Consider the following 22,394-nt stretch of genomic DNA (forward strand, 5'->3'; position numbering starts at 1 on the left):
TGAATCAATTTTTCTACAATCCAAAAAATCTATTTTCTGATGAAAAACGATGACCGGTGACCTGTCGAACTTTTTCCAGATGGTCAAAAATGGTAATTTTTAACAGTTAAATTTTTTGACTGTAAATGACTATAGCATGTGAATTATCACTTTTGGGACTAAAATAAGTGTGTTTAGAGTCATTTTAATGCATGAAATAGGTCGAAATAGAAGCTTCTGAGTAGGAGAAAAAGTCTGTAAAAATTGAAATTTTGGTCACATTGAGGATTTAAAAAGTAGTTATTCAACATGAGGCTCAATCGAAATGACATTTTGAATCAATTTTTCTACAGTCCAAAAAATCAATTTTCTGATGAAAAACGATGACCCGTGACCTGTCGAACTTTTTCCAGATGGTCAAAAATGGTAATTTTTTAAAGTTAAATTTTTGGACAGTAAATGACTATTGCATGTGAATTAGAACTCTTGGAACTAAAATAAGTGTGTTTAGAGTCATTTTAATGCCTGAAATAGGTCGAAATAGAAGCTTCTGAGTAGGAGAAAGAGTCTGTAAAAATTGAAATTTTGGTCACATTGAGGCTTTAAAAAGTAGTTATTCAACATGAGGCTCAATCCAAATGACATTTTGAATCAATTTTTCTACAGTCCAAAAAATCAATTTTCTGATGAAAAACGATGAGCCGTGACCTGTCGAACTTTTTCCAGATGGTAAAAATGGTAATTTATTAAAGTTAAATTTTTGGACTGTAAATGACTATTGCATGTGAATTAGAACTCTTGGAACTAAAATAAGTGTGTTTAGAGTCATTTTAATGCCTGAAATAGGTCGAAATAGAAGCTTTGAGTAGAAGAAAAAGTCTGTAAAAATTGAAATTTTGGTCACATTGAGGCTTTAAAAAGTAGGTATTCAACATGAGGCTCAATCCAAATGACATTTTGAATCAATTTTTCTACAGTCCAAAAAATCAATTTTCTGATGAAAAACGATGACCCGTGACCTGTCGAACTTTTTCCAGATGGTCAAAAATGGTAATTTTTTAAAGTTTAATTTTTGGACAGTAAATGACTATTGCATGTGAATTAGAACTCTTGGAACTAAAATAAGTGTGTTTAGAGTCATCTTAATGCCTGAAATAGGTCGAAATAGAAGCTTCTGAGTAGGAGAAAAAGTCTGTAAAAATTGAAATTTTGGTCACATTGAGGCTTTAAAAAGTAGTTATTCAACATGAGGCTCAATCCAAATGATATTTTGAATCAATTTTTCTACAGTGCAAAAATTCAATTTTCTGATGAAAAACGATGACCCGTGACCTGTCGAACTTTTTCCAGATGGTCAAAAATGGTAATTTTTTAAAGTTAAATTTTTTGACTATAAATGACTATTGCATGTGAATTATCACTTTTGGAACTAAAATAGGTGTGTTTAGAGTCCTTTTAATGCCTGGAATAGGTTGAAATAGAAGCTTCTGAGTAGGAGAAAAAGTCTGTAAAAATTGAAATTTTGGTCACTTGAGGCTTTAAAAAGTCGTTATTCAACATGAGTCTCAATCCAAATGACATTTTGAATCAATTTTTTTACTGCCCAAAAAAACAATTTTCTGATGAAAAACGATGACCCGTGACCTGTCGAACTTTTTCCAGATGGTCAAAAATGGTAATTTTTTAAAGTTAAATTTTTTGACTATAAATGACTATTGCATGTGAATTATCACTTTTGGAACTAAAATAGGTGTGTTTAGAGTCCTTTTAATGCCTGGAATAGGTTGAAATAGAAGCTTCTGAGTAGGAGAAAATGTCTGTAAAATTGGCAATTTTGGTCACATTGAGGCTTTAAAAAGTAGTTATTCAACATGAGGCTCAATCCAAATGACATTTATAATCAATTTTTCTACAGTCCAAAAAATCAATTTTCTGATGAAAAACGATGACCCGTGACCTGTCAAACTTTTTCCAGATGGTCAAAAATGGTAATTTTTTAAAGTTTAATTTTTGGACTGTAAATGACTATTGCGTGTGAATTAGAACTCTTGGAACTAAAATAAGTGTGTTTAGAGTCATTTTAATGCCTGAAATATGTCGAAATAGAAGCTTCTGAGTAGGAGAAAAAGTCTGTAAAAATTGAAATTTTGGTCACATTGAGGCTTTAAAAAGTAGTTATTCAACATGAGGCTCAATCCAAATGACATTTTGAATCAATTTTTCTACAGTCCAAAAAATCAATTTTCTGATGAAAAACGATGACCCGTGACCTGTCGAACTTTTTCCAGATGGTAAAAATGGTAATTTATTAAAGTTAAATTTTTGGACTGTAAATGACTATTGCATGTGAATTAGAACTCTTGGAACTAAAATAAGTGTGTTTAGAGTCATTTTAATGCCTGAAATAGGTCGAAATAGAAGCTTTGAGTAGGAGAAAAAGTCTGTAAAAATTGAAATTTTGGTCACATTGAGGCTTTAAAAAGTAGGTATTCAACATGAGGCTCAATCCAAATGACATTTTGAATCAATTTTTCTACAGTCCAAAAAATCAATTTTCTGATGAAAAACGATGACCCGTGACCTGTCGAACTTTTTCCAGATGGTCAAAAATGGTAATTTTTTAAAGTTTAATTTTTTGGACTGTAAATGACTATTGCATGTAATTTGAAATCTTGGAACTAAGAAAAGTGTGTTTAGAGTAATTTTAATGCCTGAAATAGGTCGAAATAGAAGCTTCTGAGTAGGAGAAAAAGTCTGTAAAAATTGAAATTTTGGTCACATTGAGGCTTTAAAAAGTAGTTATTCAACATGAGGCTCAATCCAAATGACATTTTGAATCAATTTTTCTACAATCCAAAAAATCTATTTTCTGATGAAAAACGATGACCGGTGACCTGTCGAACTTTTTCCAGATGGTCAAAAATGGTAATTTTTTAAAGTTACATTTTTGGACTGTAAATGACTATTGCATGTGAATTAGAACTCTTGGAACTAAAATAAGTGTGTTTAGAGTCATTTTAATGCCTGAAATAGGTCAAAATAGAAGCTTCTGAGTAGGAGAAAAAGTCTGTAAAAATTGAAATTTTGATCACATTGAGGCTTTAAAAAGTAGTTATTCAACATGAGGCTCAATCCAAATGACATTTTGAATCAATTTTTCTACAGTCCAAAAAATCAATTTTCTGATGAAAAACGATGACCCGTGACCTGTCGAACTTTTTCCAGATGGTAAAAATGGTAATTTATTAAAGTTAAATTTTTGGACTGTAAATGACTATTGCATGTGAATTAGAACTCTTGGAACTAAAATAAGTGTGTTTAGAGTCATTTTAATGCCTGAAATAGGTCGAAATAGAAGCTTTGAGTAGGAGAAAAAGTCTGTAAAAATTGAAATTTTGGTCACATTGAGGCTTTAAAAAGTAGGTATTCAACATGAGGCTCAATCCAAATGACATTTTGAATCAATTTTTCTACAGTCCAAAAAATCAATTTTCTGATGAAAAACGATGACCTGACCTGTCGAACTTTTTCCAGATGGTCAAAAATGGTAATTTTTTAAAGTTTAATTTTTGGACAGTAAATGACTATTGCATGTGAATTAGAACTCTTGGAACTAAAATAAGTGTTTTTAGAGTCATCTTAATGCCTGAAATAGGTCGAAATAGAAGCTTCTGAGTAGGAGAAAAAGTCTGTAAAAATTGAAATTTTGGTCACATTGAGGCTTTAAAAAGTAGTTATTCAACATGAGGCTCAATCCAAATGATATTTTGAATCAATTTTTCTACAGTGCAAAAATTCAATTTTCTGATGAAAAACGATGACCCGTGACCTGTCGAACTTTTTCCAGATGGTCAAAATGGTAATTTTTTTAAGTTACATTTTTGGACTGTAAATGACTATTGCATGTGAATTAGAACTCTTGGAACTAAAATAAGTGTGTTTAGAGTCATTTTAATGCCTGAAATAGGTCGAAATAGAAGCTTCTGAGTAAGAGAAAAAGTCAGTAAAAATTGAAATTTTGGTCACATTGAGGCTTTAAAAAGTCGTTATTCAACATGAGTCTCAATCCAAATGACATTTTGAATCAATTTTTTTACTGCCCAAAAAAACAATTTTCTGATGAAAAACGATGACCCTTGACCTGTCGAACTTTTTCCAGATGGTCAAAAATGGTAATTTTTTAAAGTTACATTTTTGGACTGTAAATGACTATTGCATGTGAATTAGAACTCTTGGAACTACATTAAGTGTGTTTAGAGTCATTTTAATGCCTGAAATAGGTCGAAATAGAAGCTTCTGAGTAGGAGAAAAAGTCTGTAAAAATTGAAATGTTGGACTTATTGAGGCTTTAAATAGTAGTTATTCAACATGAGGCTCAATCCAAATGACATTTTGAATCAATTTTTCTACAGTCCAAAAAATCAATTTTCTGATGAAAAACGATGACCCGTGACCTGTCGAACTTTTTCCAGATGGTCAAAAATGGTAATTTTTTAAAGTTTAATTTTTTGGACTGTAAATGACTATTGCATGTGAATTTGAAATCTTGGAACTAAGAAAAGTGTGTTTAGAGTCATTTTAATGCCTGAAATAGGTCGAAATAGAAGCTTCTGAGTAGGAGAAAAAGTCTGTAAAAATTGAAATTTTGGTCACATTGAGGCTTTAAAAAGTAGTTATTCAACATGAGGCTCAATCCAAATGACATTTTGAATCAATTTTTCTACAGTCCAAAAAATCAATTTTCTGATGAAAAACGATGACCCGTGACCTGTCGAACTTTTTCCAGATGGTAAAAATGGTAATTTATTAAAGTTAAATTTTTGGACTGTAAATGACTATTGCATGTGAATTAGAACTCTTGGAACTAAAATAAGTGTGTTTAGAGTCATTTTAATGCCTGAAATAGGTCGAAATAGAAGCTTTGAGTAGGAGAAAAAGTCTGTAAAAATTGAAATTTTGGTCACATTGAGGCTTTAAAAAGTAGGTATTCAACATGAGGCTCAATCCAAATGACATTTTGAATCAATTTTTCTACAGTCCAAAAAATCAATTTTCTGATGAAAAACGATGACCCGTGACCTGTCGAACTTTTTCCAGATGGTCAAAAATGGTAATTTTTTAAAGTTTAATTTTTGGACAGTAAATGACTATTGCATGTGAATTAGAACTCTTGGAACTAAAATAAGTGTGTTTAGAGTCATTTTAATGCCTGAAATAGGTCGAAATAGAAGCTTCTGAGTAGGAGAAAAAGTCTGTAAAAATTGAAATGTTGGACTTATTGAGGCTTTAAATAGTAGTTATTCAACATGAGGCTCAATCCAAATGACATTTTGAATCAATTTTTCTACAGTCCAAAAAATCAATTTTCTGATGAAAAACGATGACCCGTGACCTGTCGAACTTTTTCCAGATGGTCAAAAATGGTAATTTTTTAAAGTTTAATTTTTTGGACTGTAAATGACTATTGCATGTGAATTTGAAATCTTGGAACTAAGAAAAGTGTGTTTAGAGTCATTTTAATGCCTGAAATAGGTCGAAATAGAAGCTTCTGAGTAGGAGAAAAAGTCTGTAAAAATTGAAATTTTGGTCACATTGAGGCTTTAAAAAGTAGTTATTCAACATGAGGCTCAATCCAAATGACATTTTGAATCAATTTTTCTACAATCCAAAAAATCTATTTTCTGATGAAAAACGATGACCGGTGACCTGTCGAACTTTTTCCAGATGGTCAAAAATGGTAATTTTTTAAAGTTACATTTTTGGACTGTAAATGACTATTGCATGTGAATTAGAACTCTTGGAACTAAAATAAGTGTGTTTAGAGTCATTTTAATGCCTGAAATAGGTCAAAATAGAAGCTTCTGAGTAGGAGAAAAAGTCTGTAAAAATTGAAATTTTGATCACATTGAGGCTTTAAAAAGTAGTTATTCAACATGAGGCTCAATCCAAATGACATTTTGAATCAATTTTTCTACAGTCCAAAAAATCAATTTTCTGATGAAAAACGATGACCCGTGACCTGTCGAACTTTTTCCAGATGGTAAAAATGGTAATTTATTAAAGTTAAATTTTTGGACTGTAAATGACTATTGCATGTGAATTAGAACTCTTGGAACTAAAATAAGTGTGTTTAGAGTCATTTTAATGCCTGAAATAGGTCGAAATAGAAGCTTTGAGTAGGAGAAAAAGTCTGTAAAAATTGAAATTTTGGTCACATTGAGGCTTTAAAAAGTAGGTATTCAACATGAGGCTCAATCCAAATGACATTTTGAATCAATTTTTCTACAGTCCAAAAAATCAATTTTCTGATGAAAAACGATGACCCGTGACCTGTCGAACTTTTTCCAGATGGTCAAAAATGGTAATTTTTTAAAGTTTAATTTTTGGACAGTAAATGACTATTGAATGTGAATTAGAACTCTTGGAACTAAAATAAGTGTGTTTAGAGTCATCTTAATGCCTGAAATAGGTCGAAATAGAAGCTTCTGAGTAGGAGAAAAAGTCTGTAAAAATTGAAATTTTGGTCACATTGAGGCTTTAAAAAGTAGTTATTCAACATGAGGCTCAATCCAAATGATATTTTGAATCAATTTTTCTACAGTGCAAAAATTCAATTTTCTGATGAAAAACGATGACCCGTGACCTGTCGAACTTTTTCCAGATGGTCAAAATGGTAATTTTTTAAAGTTAAATTTTTGGACTGTAAATGACTATTGCATGTGAATTAGAACTCTTGGAACTAAAATAAGTGTGTTTAGAGTCATTTTAATGCCTGAAATAGGTCGAAATAGAAGCTTCTGAGTAGGAGAAAAAGTCTGTAAAAATTGAAATTTTGGTCACATTGAGGCTTTAAAAAGTCGTTATTCAACATGAGTCTCAATCCAAATGACATTTTGAATCAATTTTTTTACTGCCCAAAAAAACAATTTTCTGATGAAAAACGATGACCCGTGACCTGTCGAACTTTTTCCAGATGGTCAAAAATGGTAATTTTTTAAAGTTACATTTTTGGACTGTAAATGACTATTGCATGTGAATTAGAACTCTTGGAACTAAAATAAGTGTGTTTAGAGTCATTTTAATGCCTGGAATAGGTTGAAATAGAAGCTTTTGAGTAGGAGAAAATGTCTGTAAAAATGGCAATTTTGGTCACATTGAGGCTTTAAAAAGTAGTTATTCAACATGAGGCTCAATCAAAATGACATTTTGAATCAATTTTTCTACAGTCCAAAAAATCAATTTTCTGATGAAAAACGATGACCCGTGACCTGTCGAACTTTTTCCAGATGGTCAAAAATGGTAATTTCTTTAAGTTAAATTTTTTGACTATAAATGACTATTGCATGTGAATTATCACTTTTGGAACTAAAATAGGTGTGTTTAGAGTCCTTTTAATGCCTGAAATAGGTCGAAATAGAAGCTTCTGAGTAGGAGAAAATGTCTGTAAAATTGGCAATTTTGGTCACATTGAGGCTTTAAAAAGTAGTTATTCAACATGAGGCTCAATCCAAATGACATTTTGAATCAATTTTTCTACAGTCCAAAAAATCAATTTTCTGATGAAAAACGATGACCCGTGACCTGTCAAACTTTTTCCAGATGGTCAAAAATGGTAATTTTTTCAAGTTTAATTTTTGGACTGTAAATGACTATTGCGTGTGAATTAGAACTCTTGGAACTAAAATAAGTGTGTTTAGAGTCATTTTAATGCCTGAAATATGTCGAAATAGAAGCTTCTGAGTAGGAGAAAAAGTCTGTAAAAATTGAAATTTTGGTCACATTGAGGCTTTCAAAAGCAGTTATTCAACATGAGGCTCAATCCAAATGACATTTTGAATCAATTTTTCTACAATCCAAAAAATCAATTTTCTGATGAAAAACGATGACCCGTGACCTGTCGAACTTTTTCCAGATGGTAAAAATGGTAATTTATTAAAGTTAAATTTTTGGACTGTAAATTACTATTGCATGTAAATTAGAACTCTTGGAACTAAAATAAGTGTGTTTAGAGTCATTTTAATGCCTGAAATAGGTCGAAATAGAAGCTTCTGAGTAGGAGAAAATGTCTGTAAAAATGGCATTTTTGGTCACATTGAGGCTTTAAAAAGTAGTTATTCAACATGAGGCTCAATCCAAATGACATTTTGAATCAATTTTTCTACAATCCAAAAAATCAATTTTCTGATGAAAAACAATGACCCGTGACCTGTCGAACTTTTTCTAGATGGTCAAAAATGGTAATTTCTTTAAGTTAAATTTTTTTACTATAAATGACTATTGCATGTGAATTATCACTTTTGGAACTAAAATAGGTGTGTTTAGAGTCCTTTTAATGCCTGAAATAGGTCGAAATAGAAGCTTCTGAGTAGGAGAAAATGTCTGTAAAATTGGCAATTTTGGTCACATTGAGGCTTTAAAAAGTAGTTATTCAACACGAGGCTCAATCCAAATGACATTTTGAATCAATTTTTCTACAGTCCAAAAAATCAATTTTCTGATGAAAAACGATGACCCGTGACCTGTCGAACTTTTTCCAGATGGTCAAAAATGGTAATTTTTTAAAGTTTAATTTTTTGGACTGTAAATGACTATTGCATGTGAATTTGAAATCTTGGAACTAAGAAAAGTGTGTTTAGAGTCATTTTAAAGCCTGAAATAGGTCGAAATAGAAGCTTCTGAGTAGGAGAAAAAGTCTGTAAAAATTGAAATTTTGGTCACATTGAGGCTTTAAAAAGTAGTTATTCAACATGAGGCTCAATCCAAATGACATTTTGAATCAATTTTTCTACAATCCAAAAAATCTATTTTCTGATGAAAAACAATGACCCGTGACCTGTCGAACTTTTTCCAGATGGTCAAAAATGGTAATTTTTTTAAGTTACATTTTTCGACTGTAAATGACTATTGCATGTGAATTAGAACTCTTGGAACTAAAATAAGTGTGTTTAGAGTCATTTTAATGCCTGAAATAGGTCAAAATAGAAGCTTCTGAGTAGGAGAAAAAGTCTGTAAAAATTGAAATTTTGATCACATTGAGGCTTTAAAAACTAGTTATTCAACATGAGGCTCAATCCAAATGACATTTTGAATCAATTTTTCTACAGTCCAAAAAATCAATTTTCTGATGAAAAACGATGACCCGTGACCTGTCGTACTTTTTCCAGATGGTAAAAATGGTAATTTATTAAAGTTAAATTTTTGGACTGTAAATGACTATTGCATGTGAATTAGAACTCTTGGAACTAAAATAAGTGTGTTTAGAGTCATTTTAATGCCTGAAATAGGTCGAAATAGAAGCTTTGAGTAGGAGAAAAAGTCTGTAAAAATTGAAATTTTGGTCACATTGAGGCTTTAAAAAGTAGGTATTCAACATGAGGCTCAATCCAAATGACATTTTGAATCAATTTTTCTACAGTCCAAAAAATCAATTTTCTGATGAAAAACGATGACCCGTGACCTGTCGAACTTTTTCCAGATGGTCAAAAATGGTAATTTTTTAAAGTTTAATTTTTGGACAGTAAATGACTATTGCATGTGAATTAGAACTCTTGGAACTAAAATAAGTGTGTTTAGAGTCATTTTAATGCCTGAAATAGGTCGAAATAGAAGCTTCTGAGTAGGAGAAAAAGTCTGTAAAAATTGAAATTTTGGTCACATTGAGGCTTTAAAAAGTAGTTATTCAACATGAGGCTCAATCCAAATGATATTTTGAATCAATTTTTCTACAGTGCAAAAATTCAATTTTCTGATGAAAAACGATGACAAGTGACCTGTCGAACTTTCTCCAGATGGTCAAAAATGGTAATTTTTTAAAGTTTAATTTTTGGACTGTAAATGACTATTGCATGTGAATTTGAACTCTTGGAACTAAAATAAGTGTGTTTAGAGTCATTTTAATGCCTGAAATAGGTCGAAATAGAAGCTTCTGAGTAGGAGAAAAGGTCTGTAAAAATGGCAATTTTGGTCACATTCAGGCTTTAAAAAATAGGTATTCAACATGAGGCTCAATCCAAATGACATTTTGAATCAATTTTTCTACAATCCAAAAAATCAATTTTCTGATGAAAATCGATGACCCGTGACCTGTCGAACTTTTTCCAGATGGTCAAAAATGGTAATTTTTTAAAGTTTAATTTTTGGACTGTAAATGACTATTACATGTGAATTCGAACTCTTGGAACTAAAATAAGTGTGTTTATAGTCATTTTAATGCCTGAAATAGGTCGAAATAGAAGCTTCTGAGTAGGAGAAAAAGTCTGTAAAAATTAAAATTTTGGTCACTTTGAGGCATTCAAAAGTAGTTATTCAACATGAGTCTCAATCCAAATGACATTTTGAATCAATTTTTTTACTGCCCAAAAAAATTATTTTCTGATGAAAAACGATGACCTGTGACCTGTCGAACTTTTTCCAGATGGTCAAAAATGGTAATTTTTTAAAGTTTAATTTTTGGACTGTAAATGACTATTGCATGTGAATTAGAACTCTTGGAACTAAAATAAGTGTGTTTAGAGTCATTTTAATGCCTGAAATAGGTCGAAATAGAAGCTTCTGAGTAGGAGAAAAAGTCTGTAAAAATTGAAATTTTGGTCACATTGAGGCTTTAAAAAGTAGTTATTCAACATGAGGCTCAATCCAAATGACATTTTGAATCAATTTTTCTACAGTACAAAAAATCAATTTTCTGATGAAAAACGATGACCCGTGACCTGTCGAACTTTCTCCTGATGGTCAAAAATGGTAATTTGTTTAAGTTTTTTGACTGTAAATGACTATTGCATGTGAATTATCACTTTTGGATCTAAAATAGGTGTGTTTAGAGTCATTTTAATGCCTGAAATAGGTCGAAATAGAAGCTTCTGAGTCGGAGAAAAAGTCTGTAAAAATTGAAATTTTGGTCACATTGAGGCATTCAAAAGTAGTTATTCAACATGAGTCTCAATCCAAATGACATTTTGAATCAATTTTTTTACTGCCCAAAAAAACAATTTTCTGATGAAAAACGATGACCCGTGACCTGTCGAACTTTTTCCAGATGGTCAAAAATGGTAATTTTTTTAAGTTACATTTTTGGACTGTAAATGACTATTGCATGTGAATTAGAACTCTTGGAACTAAAATAAGTGTGTTTAGAGTCAGTTTAATGCCTGGAATAGGTTGAAATAGAAGCTTTTGAGTAGGAGAAAATGTCTGTAAAAATGGCAATTTTGGTCACATTGAGGCTTTAAAAAGTAGTTATTCAACATGAGGCTCAATCAAAATGACATTTTGAATCAATTTTTCTACAGTCCAAAAAATCAATTTTCTGATGAAAAACGATGACCCGTGACCTGTCAAACTTTTTCCAGATGGTCAAAAATGGTAATTTTTTAAAGTTTAATTTTTGGACTGTAAATGACTATTGCATGTGAATTAGAACTCTTGGAACTAAAATAATTGTGTTTAGAGTCATTTTAATGCCTGAAATAGGTCGAAATAGAAGCTTCTGAGTAGGAGAAAATGTCTGTAAAAATTGAAATTTTGGTCACATTGAGGCTTTAAAAAGTAGTTATTCAACATGAGGCTCAATTCAAATGACATTTTGAATCAATTTTTCTACAGTCCAAAAAATCAATTTTCTGATGAAAAACGATGACCCGTGACCTGTCAAACTTTTTCCAGATGGTCAAAAATGGTAATTTTTTCAAGTTTAATTTTTGGACTGTAAATGACTATTGCGTGTGAAATAGAACTCTTGGAACTAAAATAAGTGTGTTTAGAGTCATTTTAATGCCTGAAATTGGTCGAAATAGAAGCTTCTGAGTAGGAGAAAAAGTCTGTAAAAATGGCAATTTTGGTCACATTGAGGCTATAATCAGTAGTTATTCAACATGAGGCTCAATCCAAATGACATTTCGAATCATTTTTTCTACAGTCCAAAAAATCAATTTTCTGACGAAAAACGATGACCCGTGACCTGTCGAACTTTCTCCTGATGGTCAAAAATGGTAATTTCTTTAAGTTTAAGTTTTTTGACTGTAAATGACTATTGCATGTGAATTATCACTTTTGGGACTAAAATAAGTGTGTTTAGAGTCATTTTAATGCCTGAAATAGGTCGAAATAGAAGCTTCTGAGTAGGAGAAAAAGTCTGTAAAAATGGCAATTTTGGTCACATTGAGGCTTTAAAAAGTAGTCATTCAACATGAGGCTCAATCCGAATGTCATTTTGAACCATTTTTTCTACAGTCCAAAAAAAAAAATTTCTGATGAAAAACGATGACCCGTGACCTGTCAAACTTTCTCCAGATGGTCAAAAATGGTAATTTTTAACAGTTAAATTTTTTGACTGTAAATGACTATAGCATGTGAATTATCACTTTTGGAATTAAAATAAGTGTGTTCAGAGTCATTTTAATGCCTGAAATTTGTCGAAATAGAAGCTTCTGAGTAGGAGAAAAAGTCTGTAAAAATGGCAATTTTGGTCACATTGAGGCTTTAAAAAGTAGTTATTTAACATGAGGCTCAATCCAAATGACATTTTGAATCAATTTTTCTACAGTTCAAAAAATCAATTTTCTGATGAAAAACGGTGACCCGTGAACTGTCGAACTTTATCCAGATGGTCAAAAATGGTAATTTTTTAATGGTCAATTTTTTGACTGTAAATGACTATTGCATGTGAATTATCACTTTTTGAACTAAAATAAGTGTGTTTCCTGTCATTTTAATGACTGAAATTGGTCGAAATCGAAGCTTCTGAGTAGGAGAAAATGTCTGTAAAATTGGCAATTTTGGTCACATTGAGGCTTTAAAAAGTAGTTATTCAACACGAGGCTCAATGAAAATGATATTTTGAATCAATTTTTCTACAGTCCAAAAAATCAATTTTCTGATGAAAAACGATGACCCGTGACCTGTCGAACTTTTTCCAGATGGTCAAAAATGGTAATTTTTTCAAGTTTAATTTTTGGACAGTAAATGACTATTGCATGTGAATTAGAACTCTTGGAACTAAAATAAGTGTGTTTAGAGTCATTTTAATGCCTGAAATAGGTCGAAATAGAAGCTTCTGAGTAGGAGAAAAAGTCTGTAAAAATTGAAATTTTGGTCACATTGAGGCTTTCAAAAGTAGTTATTCAATCTGAGGCTCAATCAAAATGACATTTTGAATCAATTTTTCTACCGTCCATAAAATCAATTTTCTGATGAAAAACGATGACCCGTGACCTGTCGAACTTTTTCCAGATGGTCAAAAATTGTAATTTTTTAAAGTTTAATTTTTGGACTGTAAATGACTATTACATGTGAATTCGAACTCTTGTAACTAAAATAAGTGTGTTTAGAGTCATTTTAATGCCTGAAATAGGTCGAAATAGAAGCTTCTGAGTAGGAGAAAAAGTCTGTAAAAATTGAAATTTTGGTCACATTGAGGCATTCAAAAGTAGTCATTCAACATGAGGCTCAATCCAAATGACATTTTGAATCAATTTTTTTACTGCCCAAAAAAACAATTTTCTGATGAAAAACGATGACCCGTGACCTGTCGAACTTTTTCCAGATGGTCAAAAATGGTAATTTTTTAAAGTTACATTTTTGGACTGTAAATGACTATTGCATGTGAATTATCACTTTTGGAACTAAAATAGGTGTGTTTAGAGTCATTTTAATGCCTGAAATAGGTCGAAATAGAAGCTTCTGAGTAGGAGAAAATGTCTGTAAAATTGGCAATTTTGGTCACATTGAGGCTTTAAAAAGTAGTTATTCAACACGAGGCTCAATCAAAATGACATTTTGAATCAATTTTTCTACAGTCCAAAAAATCAATTTTCTGATGAAAAACGATGACCCGTGACCTGTCGATCTTTTTCCAGATGGTCATAAATGGTAATTTTTTAAAGTTAAATTTTTGGACAGTAAATGACTATTGCATGTGAATTAGAACTCTTGAAACTAAAATAAGTGTGTTTAGAGTCATTTTAATGCCTGAAATAGGTCGAAATAGAAGCTTCTGAGTAGGAGAAAAAGTCTGTAAAAATTGAAATTTTGGTCACATTGAGGCTTTAAAAAGTAGTTATTCAACATGAGGCTCAATCCAAATGACATTTTGAATCAATTTTTCTACAATCCAAAAAATCAATTTTCTGATGAAAAACGATGACCCGTGACCTGTCGAACTTTTTCTAGATGGTCAAAAATGGTAATTTCTTTAAGTTAAATTTTTTGACTATAAATGACTATTGCATGTGAATTATCACTTTTGGAACTAAAATAGGTGTGTTTAGAGTCCTTTTAATGCCTGAAATAGGTCGAAATAGAAGCTTCTGAGTAGGAGAAAATGTCTGTAAAATTGGCAATTTTGGTCACATTGAGGCTTTAAAAAGTAGTTATTCAACACGAGGCTCAATCCAAATGACATTTTGAATCAATTTTTCTACAGTCCAAAAAATCAATTTTCTGATGAAAAACGATGACCCGTGACCTGTCGAACTTTTTCCAGATGGTCAAAAATGGTAATTTTTTAAAGTTTAATTTTTGGACAGTAAATGACTATTGCATGTGAATTAGAACTCTTGGAACTAAAATAAGTGTGTTTAGAGTCATTTCAATGCCTGAAATAGGTCGAAATAGAAGCTTCTGAGTAGGAGAAAAAGTCTGTAAAAATTGAAATTTTGGTCACATTGAGGCTTTAAAAAGTAGTTATTCAACATGAGGCTCAATCCAAATGACATTTTGAATCAATTTTTCTACAGTACAAAAAATCAATTTTCTGATGAAAAACGATGACCCGTGACCTGTCGAACTTTCTCCTGATGGTCAAAAATGGTAATTTCTTTAAGTTTAAGTTTTTTGACTGTAAATGACTATTGCATGTGAATTATCACTTTTGGGACTAAAATAAGTGTGTTTAGAGTCATTTTAATGCCTGAAATAGGTCGAAATAGAAGCTTCTGAGTAGGAGAAAAAGTCTGTAAAAATGGCAATTTTGGTCACATTGAGGCTTTAAAAAGTAGTCATTCAACATGAGGCTCAATCCGAATGTCATTTTGAACCATTTTTTCTACAGTCCAAAAAAAAAATTTCTGATGAAAAACGATGACCCGTGACCTGTCAAACTTTCTCCAGATGGTCAAAAATGGTAATTTTTAACAGTTAAATTTTTTGACTGTAAATGACTATAGCATGTGAATTATCACTTTTGGAATTAAAATAAGTGTGTTCAGAGTCATTTTAATGCCTGAAATTTGTCGAAATAGAAGCTTCTGAGTAGGAGAAAAAGTCTGTAAAAATGGCAATTTTGGTCACATTGAGGCTTTAAAAAGTAGTTATTTAACATGAGGCTCAATCCAAATGACATTTTGAATCAATTTTTCTACAGTTCAAAAAATCAATTTTCTGATGAAAAACGGTGACCCGTGAACTGTCGAACTTTATCCAGATGGTCAAAAATGGTAATTTTTTAATGGTCAATTTTTTGACTGTAAATGACTATTGCATGTGAATTATCACTTTTTGAACTAAAATAAGTGTGTTTCCTGTCATTTTAATGACTGAAATTGGTCGAAATCGAAGCTTCTGAGTAGGAGAAAATGTCTGTAAAATTGGCAATTTTGGTCACATTGAGGCTTTAAAAAGTAGTTATTCAACACGAGGCTCAATGAAAATGATATTTTGAATCAATTTTTCTACAGTCCAAAAAATCAATTTTCTGATGAAAAACGATGACCCGTGACCTGTCGAACTTTTTCCAGATGGTCAAAAATGGTAATTTTTTCAAGTTTAATTTTTGGACAGTAAATGACTATTGCATGTGAATTAGAACTCTTGGAACTAAAATAAGTGTGTTTAGAGTCATTTTAATGCCTGAAATAGGTCGAAATAGAAGCTTCTGAGTAGGAGAAAAAGTCTGTAAAAATTGAAATTTTGGTCACATTGAGGCTTTCAAAAGTAGTTATTCAATCTGAGGCTCAATCAAAATGACATTTTGAATCAATTTTTCTACCGTCCATAAAATCAATTTTCTGATGAAAAACGATGACCCGTGACCTGTCGAACTTTTTCCAGATGGTCAAAAATTGTAATTTTTTAAAGTTTAATTTTTGGACTGTAAATGACTATTACATGTGAATTCGAACTCTTGTAACTAAAATAAGTGTGTTTAGAGTCATTTTAATGCCTGAAATAGGTCGAAATAGAAGCTTCTGAGTAGGAGAAAAAGTCTGTAAAAATTGAAATTTTGGTCACATTGAGGCATTCAAAAGTAGTCATTCAACATGAGGCTCAATCCAAATGACATTTTGAATCAATTTTTTTACTGCCCAAAAAAACAATTTTCTGATGAAAAACGATGACCCGTGACCTGTCGAACTTTTTCCAGATGGTCAAAAATGGTAATTTTTTAAAGTTACATTTTTGGACTGTAAATGACTATTGCATGTGAATTATCACTTTTGGAACTAAAATAGGTGTGTTTAGAGTCATTTTAATGCCTGAAATAGGTCGAAATAGAAGCTTCTGAGTAGGAGAAAATGTCTGTAAAATTGGCAATTTTGGTCACATTGAGGCTTTAAAAAGTAGTTATTCAACACGAGGCTCAATCAAAATGACATTTTGAATCAATTTTTCTACAGTCCAAAAAATCAATTTTCTGATGAAAAACGATGACCCGTGACCTGTCGATCTTTTTCCAGATGGTCATAAATGGTAATTTTTTAAAGTTAAATTTTTGGACAGTAAATGACTATTGCATGTGAATTAGAACTCTTGAAACTAAAATAAGTGTGTTTAGAGTCATTTTAATGCCTGAAATAGGTCGAAATAGAAGCTTCTGAGTAGGAGAAAAAGTCTGTAAAAATTGAAATTTTTGTCACATTGAGGCTTTAAAAAGTAGTTATTCAACATGAGGCTCAATCCAAATGACATTTTGAATCAATTTTTCTACAATCCAAAAAATCAATTTTCTGATGAAAAACGATGACCCGTGACCTGTCGAACTTTTTCTAGATGGTCAAAAATGGTAATTTCTTTAAGTTAAATTTTTTGACTATAAATGACTATTGCATGTGAATTATCACTTTTGGAACTAAAATAGGTGTGTTTAGAGTCCTTTTAATGCCTGAAATAGGTCGAAATAGAAGCTTCTGAGTAGGAGAAAATGTCTGTAAAATTGGCAATTTTGGTCACATTGAGGCTTTAAAAAGTAGTTATTCAACACGAGGCTCAATCCAAATGACATTTTGAATCAATTTTTCTACAGTCCAAAAAATCAATTTTCTGATGAAAAACGATGACCCGTGACCTGTCGAACTTTTTCCAGATGGTCAAAAATGGTAATTTTTTAAAGTTTAATTTTTGGACAGTAAATGACTATTGCATGTGAATTAGAACTCTTGGAACTAAAATAAGTGTGTTTAGAGTCATTTCAATGCCTGAAATAGGTCGAAATAGAAGCTTCTGAGTAGGAGAAAAAGTCTGTAAAAATTGAAATTTTGGTCACATTGAGGCTTTAAAAAGTAGTTATTCAACATGAGGCTCAATCCAAATGACATTTTGAATCAATTTTTCTACAGTACAAAAAATCAATTTTCTGATGAAAAACGATGACCCGTGACCTGTCGAACTTTCTCCTGATGGTCAAAAATGGTAATTTCTTTAAGTTTAAGTTTTTTGACTGTAAATGACTATTGCATGTGAATTATCACTTTTGGAATTAAAATAAGTGTGTTCAGAGTCATTTTAATGCCTGAAATTTGTCGAAATAGAAGCTTCTGAGTAGGAGAAAAAGTCTGTAAAAATGGCAATTTTGGTCACATTGAGGCTTTAAAAAGTAGTTATTTAACATGAGGCTCAATCCAAATGACATTTTGAATAAATTTTTCTACAGTTCAAAAAATCAATTTTCTGATGAAAAACGGTGACCCGTGAACTGTCGAACTTTATCCAGATGGTCAAAAATGGTAATTTTTTAATGGTCAATTTTTTGACTGTAAATGACTATTGCATGTGAATTATCACTTTTTGAACTAAAATAAGTGTGTTTCCTGTCATTTTAATGACTGAAATTGGTCAAAATCGAAGCTTCTGAGTAGGAGAAAAAGTCTGTAAAAATTGAAATTTTGATCACATTGAGGCTTTAAAAAGTAGTTATTCAACATTAGGCTCAATCCAAATGACATTTTGAATCAATTTTTCTACAGTCCAAAAAATCAATTTTCTGATGAAAAACGATGACCCGTGACCTGTCGAACTTTTTCCAGATGGTAAAAATGGTAATTTATTAAAGTTAAATTTTTGGACTGTAAATGACTATTGCATGTGAATTAGAACTCTTGGAACTAAAATAAGTGTGTTTAGAGTCATTTTAATGCCTGAAATAGGTCGAAATAGAAGCTTTGAGTAGGAGAAAAAGTCTGTAAAAATTGAAATTTTGGTCACATTGAGGCTTTAAAAAGTAGGTATTCAACATGAGGCTCAATCCAAATGACATTTTGAATCAATTTTTCTACAGTCCAAAAAATCAATTTTCTGATGAAAAACGATGACCCGTGACCTGTCGAACTTTTTCCAGATGGTCAAAAATGGTAATTTTTTAAAGTTTAATTTTTGGACAGTAAATGACTATTGCATGTGAATTAGAACTCTTGGAACTAAAATAAGTGTGTTTAGAGTCATCTTAATGCCTGAAATAGGTCGAAATAGAAGCTTCTGAGTAGGAGAAAAAGTCTGTAAAAATTGAAATTTTGGTCACATTGAGGCTTTAAAAAGTAGTTATTCAACATGAGGCTCAATCCAAATGATATTTTGAATCAATTTTTCTACAGTGCAAAAATTCAATTTTCTGATGAAAAACGATGACCCGTGACCTGTCGAACTTTTTCCAGATGGTCAAAATGGTAATTTTTTAAAGTTAAATTTTTGGACTGTAAATGACTATTGCATGTGAATTAGAACTCTTGGAACTAAAATAAGTGTGTTTAGAGTCATTTTAATGCCTGAAATAGGTCGAAATAGAAGCTTCTGAGTAGGAGAAAAAGTCTGTAAAAATTGAAATTTTGGTCACATTGAGGCTTTAAAAAGTCGTTATTCAACATGAGTCTCAATCCAAATGACATTTTGAATCAATTTTTTTACTGCCCAAAAAAACAATTTTCTGATGAAAAACGATGACCCGTGACCTGTCGAACTTTTTCCAGATGGTCAAAAATGGTAATTTTTTAAAGTTACATTTTTGGACTGTAAATGACTATTGCATGTGAATTAGAACTCTTGGAACTAAAATAAGTGTGTTTAGAGTCATTTTAATGCCTGGAATAGGTTGAAATAGAAGCTTTTGAGTAGGAGAAAATGTCTGTAAAAATGGCAATTTTGGTCACATTGAGGCTTTAAAAAGTAGTTATTCAACATGAGGCTCAATCAAAATGACATTTTGAATCAATTTTTCTACAGTCCAAAAAATCAATTTTCTGATGAAAAACGATGACCCGTGACCTGTCGAACTTTTTCCAGATGGTCAAAAATGGTAATTTCTTTAAGTTAAATTTTTTGACTATAAATGACTATTGCATGTGAATTATCACTTTTGGAACTAAAATAGGTGTGTTTAGAGTCCTTTTAATGCCTGAAATAGGTCGAAATAGAAGCTTCTGAGTAGGAGAAAATGTCTGTAAAATTGGCAATTTTGGTCACATTGAGGCTTTAAAAAGTAGTTATTCAACATGAGGCTCAATCCAAATGACATTTTGAATCAATTTTTCTACAGTCCAAAAAATCAATTTTCTGATGAAAAACGATGACCCGTGACCTGTCAAACTTTTTCCAGATGGTCAAAAATGGTAATTTTTTCAAGTTTAATTTTTGGACTGTAAATGACTATTGCGTGTGAATTAGAACTCTTGGAACTAAAATAAGTGTGTTTAGAGTCATTTTAATGCCTGAAATATGTCGAAATAGAAGCTTCTGAGTAGGAGAAAAAGTCTGTAAAAATTGAAATTTTGGTCACATTGAGGCTTTCAAAAGCAGTTATTCAACATGAGGCTCAATCCAAATGACATTTTGAATCAATTTTTCTACAATCCAAAAAATCAATTTTCTGATGAAAAACGATGACCCGTGACCTGTCGAACTTTTTCCAGATGGTAAAAATGGTAATTTATTAAAGTTAAATTTTTGGACTGTAAATTACTATTGCATGTAAATTAGAACTCTTGGAACTAAAATAAGTGTGTTTAGAGTCATTTTAATGCCTGAAATAGGTCGAAATAGAAGCTTCTGAGTAGGAGAAAATGTCTGTAAAAATGGCATTTTTGGTCACATTGAGGCTTTAAAAAGTAGTTATTCAACATGAGGCTCAATCCAAATGACATTTTGAATCAATTTTTCTACAATCCAAAAAATCAATTTTCTGATGAAAAACAATGACCCGTGACCTGTCGAACTTTTTCTAGATGGTCAAAAATGGTAATTTCTTTAAGTTAAATTTTTTTACTATAAATGACTATTGCATGTGAATTATCACTTTTGGAACTAAAATAGGTGTGTTTAGAGTCCTTTTAATGCCTGAAATAGGTCGAAATAGAAGCTTCTGAGTAGGAGAAAATGTCTGTAAAATTGGCAATTTTGGTCACATTGAGGCTTTAAAAAGTAGTTATTCAACACGAGGCTCAATCCAAATGACATTTTGAATCAATTTTTCTACAGTCCAAAAAATCAATTTTCTGATGAAAAACGATGACCCGTGACCTGTCGAACTTTTTCCAGATGGTCAAAAATGGTAATTTTTTAAAGTTTAATTTTTTGGACTGTAAATGACTATTGCATGTGAATTTGAAATCTTGGAACTAAGAAAAGTGTGTTTAGAGTCATTTTAAAGCCTGAAATAGGTCGAAATAGAAGCTTCTGAGTAGGAGAAAAAGTCTGTAAAAATTGAAATTTTGGTCACATTGAGGCTTTAAAAAGTAGTTATTCAACATGAGGCTCAATCCAAATGACATTTTGAATCAATTTTTCTACAATCCAAAAAATCTATTTTCTGATGAAAAACAATGACCCGTGACCTGTCGAACTTTTTCCAGATGGTCAAAAATGGTAATTTTTTAAAGTTACATTTTTCGACTGTAAATGACTATTGCATGTGAATTAGAACTCTTGGAACTAAAATAAGTGTGTTTAGAGTCATTTTAATGCCTGAAATAGGTCAAAATAGAAGCTTCTGAGTAGGAGAAAAAGTCTGTAAAAATTGAAATTTTGATCACATTGAGGCTTTAAAAAGTAGTTATTCAACATGAGGCTCAATCCAAATGACATTTTGAATCAATTTTTCTACAGTCCAAAAAATCAATTTTCTGATGAAAAACGATGACCCGTGACCTGTCGTACTTTTTCCAGATGGTAAAAATGGTAATTTATTAAAGTTAAATTTTTGGACTGTAAATGACTATTGCATGTGAATTAGAACTCTTGGAACTAAAATAAGTGTGTTTAGAGTCATTTTAATGCCTGAAATAGGTCGAAATAGAAGCTTTGAGTAGGAGAAAAAGTCTGTAAAAATTGAAATTTTGGTCACATTGAGGCTTTAAAAAGTAGGTATTCAACATGAGGCTCAATCCAAATGACATTTTGAATCAATTTTTCTACAGTCCAAAAAATCAATTTTCTGATGAAAAACGATGACCCGTGACCTGTCGAACTTTCTCCTGATGGTCAAAAATGGTAATTTGTTTAAGTTTTTTGACTGTAAATGACTATTGCATGTGAATTATCACTTTTGGATCTAAAATAGGTGTGTTTAGAGTCATTTTAATGCCTGAAATAGGTCGAAATAGAAGCTTCTGAGTCGGAGAAAAAGTCTGTAAAAATTGAAATTTTGGTCACATTGAGGCATTCAAAAGTAGTTATTCAACATGAGTCTCAAACCAAATGACATTTTGAATCAATTTTTTTACTGCCCAAAAAAACAATTTTCTGATGAAAAACGATGACCCGTGACCTGTCGAACTTTTTCCAGATGGTCAAAAATGGTAATTTTTTAAAGTTACATTTTTGGACTGTAAATGACTATTGCATGTGAATTAGAACTCTTGGAACTAAAATAAGTGTGTTTAGAGTCAGTTTAATGCCTGAAATAGGTCGAAATAGAAGCTTCTGAGTAGGAGAAAAAGTCTGTAAAAATTGAAATTTTGGTCACATTGAGGCTTTAAAAAGTAGTTATTCAACATGAGGCTCAATCCAAATGATATTTTGAATCAATTTTTCTACAGTGCAAAAATTCAATTTTCTGATGAAAAACGATGACAAGTGACCTGTCGAACTTTCTCCAGATGGTCAAAAATGGTAATTTTTTAAAGTTTAATTTTTGGACTGTAAATGACTATTGCATGTGAATTTGAACTCTTGGAACTAAAATAAGTGTGTTTAGAGTCATTTTAATGCCTGAAATA

The sequence above is a fragment of the Triturus cristatus genome, chromosome 11 (assembly GCF_964204655.1).
Source record: "Triturus cristatus chromosome 11, aTriCri1.1, whole genome shotgun sequence".
Lineage (NCBI taxonomy): Eukaryota > Metazoa > Chordata > Amphibia > Caudata > Salamandridae > Triturus > Triturus cristatus.